This window comes from Anser brachyrhynchus (assembly GCF_964034855.1).
Source record: "Anser brachyrhynchus genome assembly, chromosome: 6".
NCBI classification, from domain to species: Eukaryota; Metazoa; Chordata; class Aves; order Anseriformes; family Anatidae; genus Anser; species Anser brachyrhynchus.
The window spans coordinates 15,993,610-16,006,198 of NC_137700.1; the positions used below are offsets into that span (position 1 = coordinate 15,993,610).

Here is a 12,589-nt window from a genome sequence, read left to right on the forward strand (position 1 = left end):
AACGGCCTGCTCCCAAGGCTAGTAATCATTCCCAACAACAGCAGCAGTTTGAACTAATAAGCTACAGGTTATTAGGTATTATTCCCTACAGACCTGGGAATTTGTTTGCCTCTGTAGCAAGACAGAAAGAAAAGAAGCAAAAATACTGAATTCCAGTAAAATGTTGGACAAGGGCTAAGCTCCCACCCCACTGCATAGCATTCAGGATGGCTATTCAGTAACATAGCAATGGGGGATAAAGAGAGAGCAGAGGAAGTCTGTTTCACACCTTTCTGTGATGGAAAGAAGGACTGCAAGTAGGCAACCTTTCAGTTCTGCTTCACTACAGAGAGGAGCTCTGGAGACAAAAGCTTTGCATTGGGAACAAACATATTTAAAATCCCAAAATCTAATCTGAGAAGCTTTCTTTGTAATACCTAAGTACATCAACAAGCAGGATTCTACCATTCACTTTGTCTGTTGCAACCCAACTGATGTGACCCCTCTGCCCAAGAGCAGCCTTCACACTTACAATAGCTACAGAAGATGTAAACCCACCACCACAGCCAGTGTCACTGGCACAGCTGCAATTCCAACAAGGAGATTGCCAACCTCTGATAATGGCATTTTATGAATTTCTCATATAACTTGTCATAATTTCTCAAATACCTCAGCATTTTTTCCTGCCCAGGAAGTACTGAAGACCATAACCTTCAAAAATTTTTGTCAGATAGGCTTCTGGACATGGCACAGAGCCACTAAACTGCACGTAAATACTTCAGGTTCCCTAATTTGACTCTGCCATTCACAGCCCAGACAATCGCAGATGAAAGCCTCATGTTGAAGTTGATACATACCAAAATAAGCAAAATGATGGTTTTGGCATAACATTTCTAATGATAGCTAGCATAGGTCTACCAAAACTACTTGGTCACCTGGCAGCTAAATATTCCTAATAGAATTTCACTCTGTGTATGATTCCAATTCACAGACAAATCAATATCTTGCCTGATGTTCCAGCTAGTTTTTCTTCATTTCATCATTATGTCACTTCAAACAAACAAACAAACACCTTTTCTTTGTCTGATTACAGAACCTTGCAAATATTTGTTTGAGTTCACCCTTAGCTCCTTTCAGTGTCACGTATACCTGTGAGGGCACACACACACACACTTGCCCACCAGGCTCCTGTCCCCTTAGGTCTCTTTGACCTGTGTGTTCTTAGCAGATACACAATAGCTTCCCAGAAGTGCTTGTGAGATCCTGGCCTGGATGCTCTGCTATGGCTCCGTCCCTCAAGGCCTGCTCGGTTTTGTTTCCATACCCTGAACTCATTCCAATTTGTTTACTATAACCTAACAGTGAGAGAAATGAATTTTGGTCCTGCTTCAGATGTCTGTGTCTCAGAGCGGGTACTCTTGACACCACTGGTAGAAGACGAGGGATAGCACAATACCACTATTGGCTTTGGCCAGACTACTGTAAAATAACTAGCACTGATCCTACAGCTGTGTCTCCTGTCACCTAAAATGAACTCTCCTCTGGGAACAATGTTGTTCTCCTCACCATACTTGATTCTGAAGCTCCTTGAATATAAATATACTCCAAGATGAGACTGTGGCAATGAGCTCCACACAACTAGCCTTTCAGTATTTTCCTCCACATGAGAGGGGAAAAAAAGCATGAGATCACCTAAGAGGCTACACAGGCAATTAACCACAACAATTTGCTAATTCTGAGTGCTCTGCATTGCAGTCTTAATGATAAGTGGAAGAAGTTATTGGGTTTAATTATTATAGTAGGCTTTTCTCATTACCAAGGAAATACAGGTATGTATATACATATACATATATATATATATATGTATTTATACACGCGCACACACATATATTTAAACCAAGGATTCAGCCCCCTTTACAAATTCAGTGCATCTTGTGTTAATAAAGTGGCAACCTCAAATATTTACAGGTAAATTGAAAGATCTAGAACTATTCAGCATACGTAATGGGTTCCCTTTTTCTCTTCCTGGTTACACAGGGAAAATGTGTCTTATATAGCTGCAAAGCCTCATGTAAAGCTTTGACCTACAGAAGCTGTAAAATTACACTCTAGCTTCTTCATTGCATGAGTCTTCACCATCAAAATGCAGCTGAAATTGACAGGTTCCAGTTGACTTTCCTCCCAGCTATCCACTAATTACAATGTCTTTTAATTACTACATGCACACAAGGGGTGAAACTACTTAGCTGCTCCTCCAAGATGTAACTACCAAGCTCACCTCCAGTGACCCAGCTTGGCCCAGTGTAGTGGGAGCCGCTCGCTCTCACAGGATCCTGTCACTGACACAACCACTCTCCAGTAGCACAGCACCCTCCAGAACCAAGGATGCAGTTACTGGTAGGACTGGGGAGAGGAGGGAGCCCCTGTCTGTCTTTTCCTCTTCCCATTCAAGCAAGGGGGAGGCACAGCTGGTCACCCATACAACTAGGGTGCTGTTGGTAGCAAGGAAAATCTTTGCAACCTTTAGGTAGGCAATCTCCATGTCGGTTCTCTCTCTCCTACTTCTCAGGTTCTCTCCTCCAACTCCCCCGAACAGGGGGGTACAATATTCAAAAGACTCTTGAATGACTCACGTACAAGACTCACTGACTTACAATGGCATACTTTGGCCTTCCTGAAATACACCCATGGCTGCTGCTGGCAGTGGAACTGGACAAGGAGAGACAGCGGTGCTGGCTCAGCGACCTGCCAGCAATTACACTTGGGAGGGCGTCACACACAGACCCATGCTGCCTCCACGTCATCTCCAGGCCAGCATTCAGGTCTACTGTCTGCATCAGATCAGAAGCAGTTTAACCCAACTCTACCCTTGCAGAGGGATTTTTTTTTTCTGTCAGTCCTGCTCTCCAGGTCCAGCTGCCCTGTCTGACTCAACACACAGCCTGCAAAACCACTAAACAGTTCTGAAGAGGCTCTTCAAAGACAGCAATGCCTCCGGAAGCAAGAAACAGTGTAAATCTCTTCCTGTTCTCTTCTACAGCACACTCTTGCACACCCTTCATTCTGCAAGACGAACAAGTAGTAACAACCCCCAGACAAAATCTAGGTAATAAGAGATTGAAAAGCAAGCCAACACTACCCAGCCCTCTCTGAACAGTGCATCCAGCCCAAGTGGATTCCTGTTGAGAAAACACTGCTCTTCAAACATTCAGAATAAGCTCCAGGTAGCAACTGTATGGGTCTCAAATTGCAACACGACAAACAACACATAAAGAAGCCACTACAGTCTGTTAGGAAGGATATTAAGACCTTCTGTTAGGGCAACTTTAGCAAACACTTAGACTGAATTTACAGTCCAATCCTTTGGTTCTCTGCTCCAGAAGAAGTGACTGGTCCTTGCATTCTTCATACAAGCTGTGTTCATTCCCAAGTATGTGGTTTTTTTTGAAAAAAAAAAAAAAAAGAGCAGGGAACTCAGCTGAGCAGCAGCTCAAAACTCTCAGCTAGTATTTTACTCACTTTCTGTTTTCCATTAATTCTTTCATTTAAAAATGAAATGTTCACCTCCTACATACGAGAGGAGAAGAACCAGCAATAAAGACTGCTAAGAGAATAATTTGGAGCTGTGAACAGAGATCAATAAATAAATTGGAGATATGTTCAGTCAACACCCCCCAGAGCCGAGCAGAATTAAAAACCAATTACAAACCATGCACCTTTCTTCCAGTCACTCAATTGGAAAATGAAGGACAATCATACGGCAAAAGTTATCAAGAGAAAATGGATCTTCCTGGACCCTTTAAAGCTGATCTTATAGCAATTAACTTACAAATAAATTAACCCAAAATTCACTACACTATAAACCCCTGGTTATAGTTTTACAAAGCAACAGAACCCGCTCCTCGCTGATCATCTCAGCACAGTTAGCATTTGATTCATGAAGCTGTGCCTCAGGTTGCCAAGAACAGAGCTGCTCCTTAATTAATGAGCACTAGCTCAGGAGCCTCACACCTTTAAGACCCCAAAGGAGCACCAGCTGAAGATGGAATCTCAGTGGGCAACTCTTATTCAGCCTGAAGCAGAACCACCAAGAGATTAGCAAGAGAGAGCCTTTACAACAGATACATTTATCTTTGATGTTCACCTGTATCAAAATCACTGTCAAAAATAAGACCTTTTTGTGTTTTGGCAAAGCATTTGGTACCATGGCTCATGAAACTACCTCAAAATAATTTCATCTATAAGTTGAACAGCCACAGCTTAGTAATAAAGACAGTAGTGAGCATCAATTTCAGTTTCAGACAGTAGTGAGCATCAGTTTACAGTAAATGAGAGGGAAAAAAAAATGTTTTCCGTGGCACAGTCTGTGAAAAGGAAGAGGAAAAAACAAGGCCACTACATGAGCAAATAACGTGATGAAAAAGCATTTAGTTGCAAATACCAAGTATAAGTCAGCTGAACACTTATGTGATGCAGGAACCATTCTGCCTCAGGACGTGCAACATCAGCTATGCTACATACCTATGTTACAGATTACCTGTTTGTGGAATTAAATATGCCAAGCTACAGCCGACGCTGGGTCAGAATTTTGTCCTCAGACCCGTTCCCAGAGATACACCAGCAAAACCTCCAAGCCTGCCACGCAGCCCAACAGCCAGCAGTCTGCTTGGATCAAACAGCATGTTGGAGCCCAAGTGGGGAAAAGAAACATCTTTTGATCAGGGTGCTCATGTCTGTAAGCTGTTTCAGACTCGGGCTGAGAGGAAGGACCGTGTTCCTTACCAGACTCCTTTAGAGTCTGTAAGGTCCTGTTTAGCTTGTGGTGAAATAAATACAAATGTATTCCGACTGATCAATGCTGTTAGAAAGTATACAGAAAATGAGCATACGAAGCACCAGAACAAGAAAAATATTTTCTTCAGAACTGAATAACTTTTTTTCCCTTCACTCACATTATTTACAGGAAGAAAGTAACAGCCATTTAAAAGTGCCAAGAAACCTTTTGTACCTTTCAAACCCTGCAAGAATCACACCCACGTACAGTAACACACACTGCTAATCTTTTCCAATAACCTAGTTTTCCCAGCCCTGTGCAACACCAGGTGTTCCAGCTGTACATTTCACGTTTAAACCCCTGCAAAGCACTGAACGCTTCACCAACATCAGACCATCACCACACCCCCCAACACCCCGGTGCAATCAGCAGGCCAAATTCCAGCCGCTTATTCACAGACCTTTCCTTATTTTATTCTTCCCTTGATGACACATGGATCTCTGCCTCTCACTCTGAGGAACACCTCAGCAGACCGCCCAGCCCAAAGGGCCATTGACATGCACTCAAAATGGTGGCCGCCGCCCCTCACAATGCCCGTGTGAGGCTGCAGAGTGCAGCCCTCGCCCCCTGTGGAGGTGGTGGTTGGGGCCAGCAGGGTGGCTGCAGGGGGGGTGACATGACACAGCTTTTGTGGCTACAGCAAGCAGGGGTCAAGGGTTTTCAGAGCAGGAGAACTCCAGTAGTAACGGGCTGTAGCCTGAAACCAGTCACGGTTGGGTTTACCTCACATCTGGGCAGCCTTTAGTGCACTTGGAGGAGCTCAACCCTCCACTATTTACTAGCTGTTATCTCACATACAGGTTTGCAATGATGCCTACCACCGACAATTCACCTTCCTGAAACCTCCAGAGTTGTGGAAGTTTGTGCCAGAATTGTGCTTCCTTGACCTTGCTCTGATGAGTGGCTCCTTTGCTGGGCTAATAATGCCTAATATGCTCCTAGGGATCACAGACGATTCAGGATTGTCTCTGGCAAAGCCACAGGCTCCGGAAGGCATCAGCCCACAGACAGCAAAAAATTTTTACAGAAACAAAACTAAGAGAGACCTTTATAGCTTACAGTAATTACTGGCCCCAGTACTGTTAGTCACACTTGTCATCACAAGGCTCATCTGAGCAATTGTGACAGGCATATATTGCAACCAAGAAACACCAAAGCCCTAGCATGCTCCCAGCCTGAACTGGCAATGGGTGAACAGACAAGTAAGGTGTGCAGGACACTCAACACCTCCTAGAGAAGCTGTCAGAGATTTCTACGCACCTTCCCTCACAGTAGAAACGCAACTTAGCTTTCAAATACAAAGAATGAACTTGAAATGCGGTCCAGCTGCTGCTAGATTTAGGGCTGTGCACTTCTTCACTCTGGTTCCCTGCTGCAGCTAGCCTGCATGCAGCAAGGGTGTGATGAGAGATCATGCGTGTTTTAATAGAGGAAACCAGAAGGAAAAAGGGGAGGTTGAATCCTTATTAAGGCAGCAGCTTTAAAGAGTTAAAAGTAAATAACTGACTTAAAATGAATTCAGATAGTGTTTGTTCTGTTTCTCCATAAAACATCCCAAAGCTGAGGAGAATTAATTACTCCCATACTTTTGATGGAACAGAAGCTGACAATATGGCTTTAGACAGCCTGGAAATGTCTCTGAGGAGCAGACTCAGGAAGGAAAAGCGATTTTTTTAGTTCCAGTAGTAGGAGGTTAATTCATTGTCAGTCTACACTCTGCTGTTGAAACACTTCTTTCTGTCAACTGTAGTTATGTGATGAAAAGAAACTCAGTAATGCCCATGGGTCAGTATGGAAGAAAAGAACAAAGTAGTATTTATCAATAATCAAATAAATAAGTGCCAAGACCAAATGTAATCTAGGACTGAGAGGAAAAACAGGTAAAACGATGTGGCGTTCAAGTTGGGGTAAGGAAATTCTCTTCAGATAGACTTTTCTTATTACAAGAAAAAAAAAGAAAGGGAAAAGTTTCAGCACTTTTTAAGTCACTGTGATGATATTCATATATATGATTACAAATAAAAGGAATCCACATATGCAAACAGCTAGAGGGACTGTAGAGATGCATGGCAAGTGAGAATCTATATACAAACATGAAAACATCTTAGGAAGAAAAAAGACAAGGGACAAAACTATTACAGTCACATCCAAAGAGCTGCAGAATATCAGCTGTTTGTCAAACAGCACCATTCTCCCAACTTAGGGCAGATCAAGTCTGCAGTCAAGCTGGAGATGACAAAAGAGAAGCAACAATGATCTGAAAGTGGGGTCAAAATACTTCTGTAGATGGAACTGCATCTTTTATTCCAAAGCCTGCATCAGTGTTGTTTGGAGTGTGATACCACTGGAAAGACTGAAAAAACAAAGTTCCTCCCCTACTCAACACCCTTTTCTGTTGTTGTTAGAAAACATATACACATACATACAGCCATATTCCAGCTTGGGCAGGTACATTCTGCATTTGGATGCATTCTTCAGAAGGAACAGTTGTTACTGCATGCCTGCCTTGTCTGTAACTCATTTTGCAAGGGTAGAAAGGAGAGAGAGAGAGAACCATTTATTTACAGGAGGCACATACATGCCTAGGAACATAGCGTGGTGAACAAGTGCCTAAACCAACATCACCCTGAGCTTTGTACACATATATATATAATTTACATATATATATTAATGTAAGCTAACATGCACTGCTACATACATGCAACAAGCATAGATACTAACAGTTTTCTGCTTCTGGTCATGCAGTTACTACAGGTTAAGTCGGCACTGTATTCTGCTGCACAGAAGACATGCTGATTGCATGTCCAGTCTTTCCTTCAACAGACTTTTACAAAATTTGGGGTTACAGCTTTCTTATGCAGTTTCTGTAATGTACCTTACTTCCTGGCTGCAACAACTACTTGCAGACTTTTTATAATAGCAGAAGTTGACAATACGTCTTGTTCTTCATGCTTAAGGGGAATGAGGAATACCAACGATAACTCACAGCACATTTGGAATGTAGGAGAAAAGGCCATCATTACTTTAAAAAAGACCCCCAAACTCCCTCTGCTGGATTCAGTCTGGAAAAATCAATTATTCTTCAGTAGTGGTGCAAAGCACTACCATCCTGAGAGCATCACACAGATTGAACAATAGAAAACATGTTTGCTGAATATCATGCTGTATTTCTACATAGGTTGCACCCAAGACAAAGTTCTGATTGCTTACTGTTAAAATCAATATGCGTTGCTTTTGTGTGTGTGTGTGTGTGTTTGATTACCATCAGACAACAAAAAAAAAGAAAGAAGTAGCTTTTCAGAGACAAGTGGCCAGGAAACGTTTTCTGAATAAGCACTAAAAATTAGAATTTGTATGAGAATGTGACGACAGGCTAACAGAGTCAAATCCCTTTGAACCTTCAAGCCAAATTTTCAGACAGTTGCATTTTAGGGGCTGTTAAGATTTTTTTCCTCGTGTACTGAGACAGAACTACTAGAAAAAAATAGTTAGGTTCAAGTTTTCCCTGAAACAAACAGGTCAAAATAAAGCCTTATGTCTAATTTAATTCCTTGAAAAAAATTGCTTGTTTTTACCTATCCTAATTCAGGGCAGTAACACAATTCATAAATTCATCTAACTTTAATTAATACTCTCACTAGCTGTAGAAATGTAATCTTTAGTTGAAGCAGTATGATCACACCTCTCAAATTTCGCACTAAAATTTGTATAGTTATTGTCCCCAATTTTATTCCACATTAAATGTTTTCACAGCATTTCAGTTCATTCTCAGTGGTAAGAAAATTAAACCAGGTTCTCAAACATGTTCAGATATAACATCTCCTCCTTTGCAGGATGAACAGCTTACTGAAACAAGGCTGCCCACTATAATCTGTGTATCACAGTGCAAGTGGGAATAAAACAACAGAAAACAGAGATGGAAAATTAATAATGCTAGTATAAGCATGTGACAAGTGCTTCCATTGCTGAAGGTCCAATGAGGAAATCCTACCCACTGGGTAACAAATAAGAAATTTTAGGAGTGTGTTGTTGTTGTTGTTTTGTTTTGTTCCATTTTTTTGTTTGGTTGGTTTTATTTTTAAAAAGATTTAACCAATTTATGCTCAAGAAATCAGGCTCATTTAAAGAGCATTGAAAACCAAGGACCCAATAGCAATAATCATTTCTGATTATTTAATCTACATTATATGCAGTAGTTAACATTTATGTGCAATTAATCAGAAAAAAAAAACCATACACATACATTTTCCTTAAGTAATTTTCCAAAAGTCATCACCAGCACAGCAAATTATTGTAGTATATTGAAGAGGACAACTCTTCCCAGGCACAATTTTCTCTTCAGAGGTGTCTGTGCACTGAAAGAGCAGTTAAAGAGTTCTGCAAAGGCTTGGAGTTGCAAACACATTAGCATGTTCAGTCTTTATCTCCCATATCCCTTGTGAATTTCCAGCCTAAGCAGTCAGTGAGCTGAATGATAAATACAGCTGGCTGAAACAAGGCCAGCCTGTCACAGAGACCAAGCAGGGAAAACCAACTCTGTTATTTCAGTTCAAATGATGCAGATGCCTCAGTTCAGGTTATCGATGTCTGCTGTACTCTTTCCACCTCCAAACAGATGATTGCTTCTTTCAACTGAGCAATGTTGCTTCTGCTCACTGGAATAAAATGAATCAGTATTGCTTAGTTTGGGGCTTGTCCATCAAAACAAATAGGACGGAGTGAGAGGACAAACTATCTATATGTTAGTCAAAGACATAGCCCCACCTATGCCTGGGAAGGTGCTTTGACATACTCTGATGTAAGGTATTTATAAATGTGCACTCTTTCAGCTGCTTGCATTGCAGTGCCCTCTGCTGTTTGCAGGAGCAAAAGGCAGCCTGCTAGCTGCGTTAAAATATGGTGGAGGAAGGGCAAGAACTGAAGTTGTGGCTATCATGGCAGATGAAAATACGAGTTCTTCTTTAAGTTGATCAGAAAAGTAGGCAAATGGAAGTATTTTTCCATGAGATTTCCCAGCAAGTATTTCATTTTCCTTGTTGTCATCCACCTGTTTCCTATGCATTTACAATTAAAAAAATATTTAATTCTTGTCCTTTTTCTTCATCAGTAGAACTCCAAGTGCTTCATCAAGAAAGTGCATAATATTAGGAATTTTTGTTTACCCTGAAGACCCTAGGATGTGTTCGCTGAGGTCTGTGCATCTGGGACTCAGTTTAAAGCAGTTAGCTCTGTGCAGCGATATTTGCTATTGCTTATGGTAACTGTTGAAGAGCCCCTGCATAGCATTTATCCTGTGACCACTACAATACTTCTCACATGCCTTTCAACTTAGTTTCTTGATTAGTTTGTACTTCAACTAGTTGCATTCCAGGTAAGAGTGGAAAACATACATTACGCACATGATGCAGTGTTCTGTCCGTCAGCAGTGCAAAAGACAGTACTGCAATATGAAAATAGCCTCCCTTTTCCTCCTTTAAAAGAAAGGTATAAAATCAGACATTACATGGCAAAAGAACTGTCAAAGATAATCCATTATCTTTGGAGAAAATTAATGCCCTTGAAGTAATTTTAAAAAGTGCTACTGGAAGTATATTCTTAAGGAAATATGTATGTTGCACAAATACAAATATACAGTATTGTTTTCAGTACCCTGCACGTCCCAGAAATACCACACACAAAGCTTTCAACAGCAGTTAAAGTGCACACACAGATCTTAACTACCTTTTGAAGTAAGAAGTTGAATGCCACCATAAAATGTACAAGAGTATTATTAGCAAAGAGTTTGCGTATCATTAATCTTCCTTGTACAGTAATACCAAATCTGCAACAGCTTATAAGCATATGGTTTGAACATCAGACTTTCTACAAACATAAGTTCAGATCCTGGCAGGATCAACTCAGCTTGACAACCTTCTGCTGTGCATCTTGTAGCAGTAACTGCTTTGCTACTACCGCTTGCTACATCTCACAGAAAGGGCTCTCTCACCTGTGACTGGGGACTTCCAGGTTACTGCTGTAGTACAAAAAAAGTACCTCTGCAGCAACCCAGAGAAGTTACAGAGCAGAACTCTAGAAGGATTATAAACCAGGACTGAAATTTGAGTTACCTGTAGGAAGGAGCCTGAACAACACAAACTGCTTTGCCAAAAGTGAATAAAAAAAAAAAAACACACAAACTTGCAACTCTTGGGGTAAGCATAATGTACACCTCTAGAATCATCCATGATGCCTCTGTGAAGCCAGGGACACAGGTTCCTGCTGCCCCATGATACTCTTAGTCTAGTGTTTGGGATGTATGTGCTCGGGATAACTTCCTTCTAGGGCCTCACAGTTTGCCTTGTGTGGTGCACATAACTTGCATACAGAAACTATTCTCTCTCATTTACACTCAAGTAACTGCTCTGGAACCTAGTAAGATAGAAATTTGCTGGATCTGGTATTAATTACATAGCTCCAGTGAAATCTATGATATTTGCCCTACAAGGAATTACCTTAATTTTTTTTTCCTCCTTTTTGAAAAGAAAAAAAATAAAACCTTTTTGTATAGCTCAGGCTTCTGAAGACATAATCATTTACCTAGCAGGTAAATGCAGGGAGATGTATATAATGTTCAAGAAAGTACAGGAGGATTTGTTTCCTCCCTTGTCATGTTGTCAGCATTTTGTCATGAATAAATCGTGCAGTTCTCAACTTCACCAATACTGGTATTATTCTCATTTTATACATACAGAAACTAAGGTACTGTGATTACAGATAGCATATGATAATTAGTATAGTTTGTCAAACTGAGGAGCAATTAAAATGGAGTAAAGAATTGGAGGAGTTGCTGGACTTTAATAATATTATGCATTGAAATCTATCAGATTAATTTACCCAAGTTTTCAAATGCTCATTGGCATTATATGCATACACTTCTGATATATCTAAATTATTCACCACCACCTAAAAAATTTAACACTTTGTGCACAGTGTATTTTATACTGACAATCATAATGAAATGACAAATTTACACAGGCTGATTTTCAAGGATCACTCTCTTTCTAACTGCAACATCTAAACTAATGAATCAGGTCTCTTCAGAGTAAAATTTGAACAATTCTTTTGATTGGAGAGGTATTAAGAGAAGCACATTCCACCAGAATGTGAGGTTCCACAAAAATCTAAACGTTTCTCTGAAATTGCTACATTTCCAGAAAAAAAAAAAAAAAAGTGCAAGTAAAGTAACTATCAAAGTGTCCTAGCTCCACCGCTGTTTAAATGCCTGAAAGTTCAGGATATTTCTGAGGTTTGTGTTGCAGAAAGCTTTACAAATAAAAACAAAACAGTACCCGTCATGAATTACAAATGCTTTCAATAACTTGAAATGATTTCTAGAGGCAGGGATGGAGGGAAGGATTTTACTTAAACAGCTTTTAAGTTTTCGGATTTTTCTCTGGTTTGGAATAAACGACTTCAAAATGGTTCTTAAAACAGTTTCTGGTCTGTTATATAAGGCAATTGTTTCTGCCTTTAGCTTCATACTTTCAGAGCTCTGATATTTATGTTCAACGTCCTCTGCAAAAAGCCAATTCTCATTTGAGAGAGCAGCTGATATTTATAACCTAGGAAAGCAGCAACCATATGAATCTGATATTACACATGCTTCAGTATTAATTTGTCTCATGGTTCAGCTGTATTCAAGTATGTTCATGAAAATAAACCACTCCTGCACCAGGAATGGTGCCAAGAATGTTGACTCTGGGTTGCAAAAGGAAGGGGCCTTCGGAAATTTCTCAT

At 40.5% G+C, this 12,589-nt stretch overlaps 1 protein-coding gene across 1 annotated transcript in view; it reads right to left on the reverse strand.

Moving 5' to 3' along the window:
- The window catches only part of LOC308197454 (uncharacterized protein), a 557,403-nt gene that overhangs the window by 543,812 nt on the left and 1,002 nt on the right, over positions 1-12,589 (reverse strand). The gene's annotated exons all lie outside the window — the stretch shown is intronic.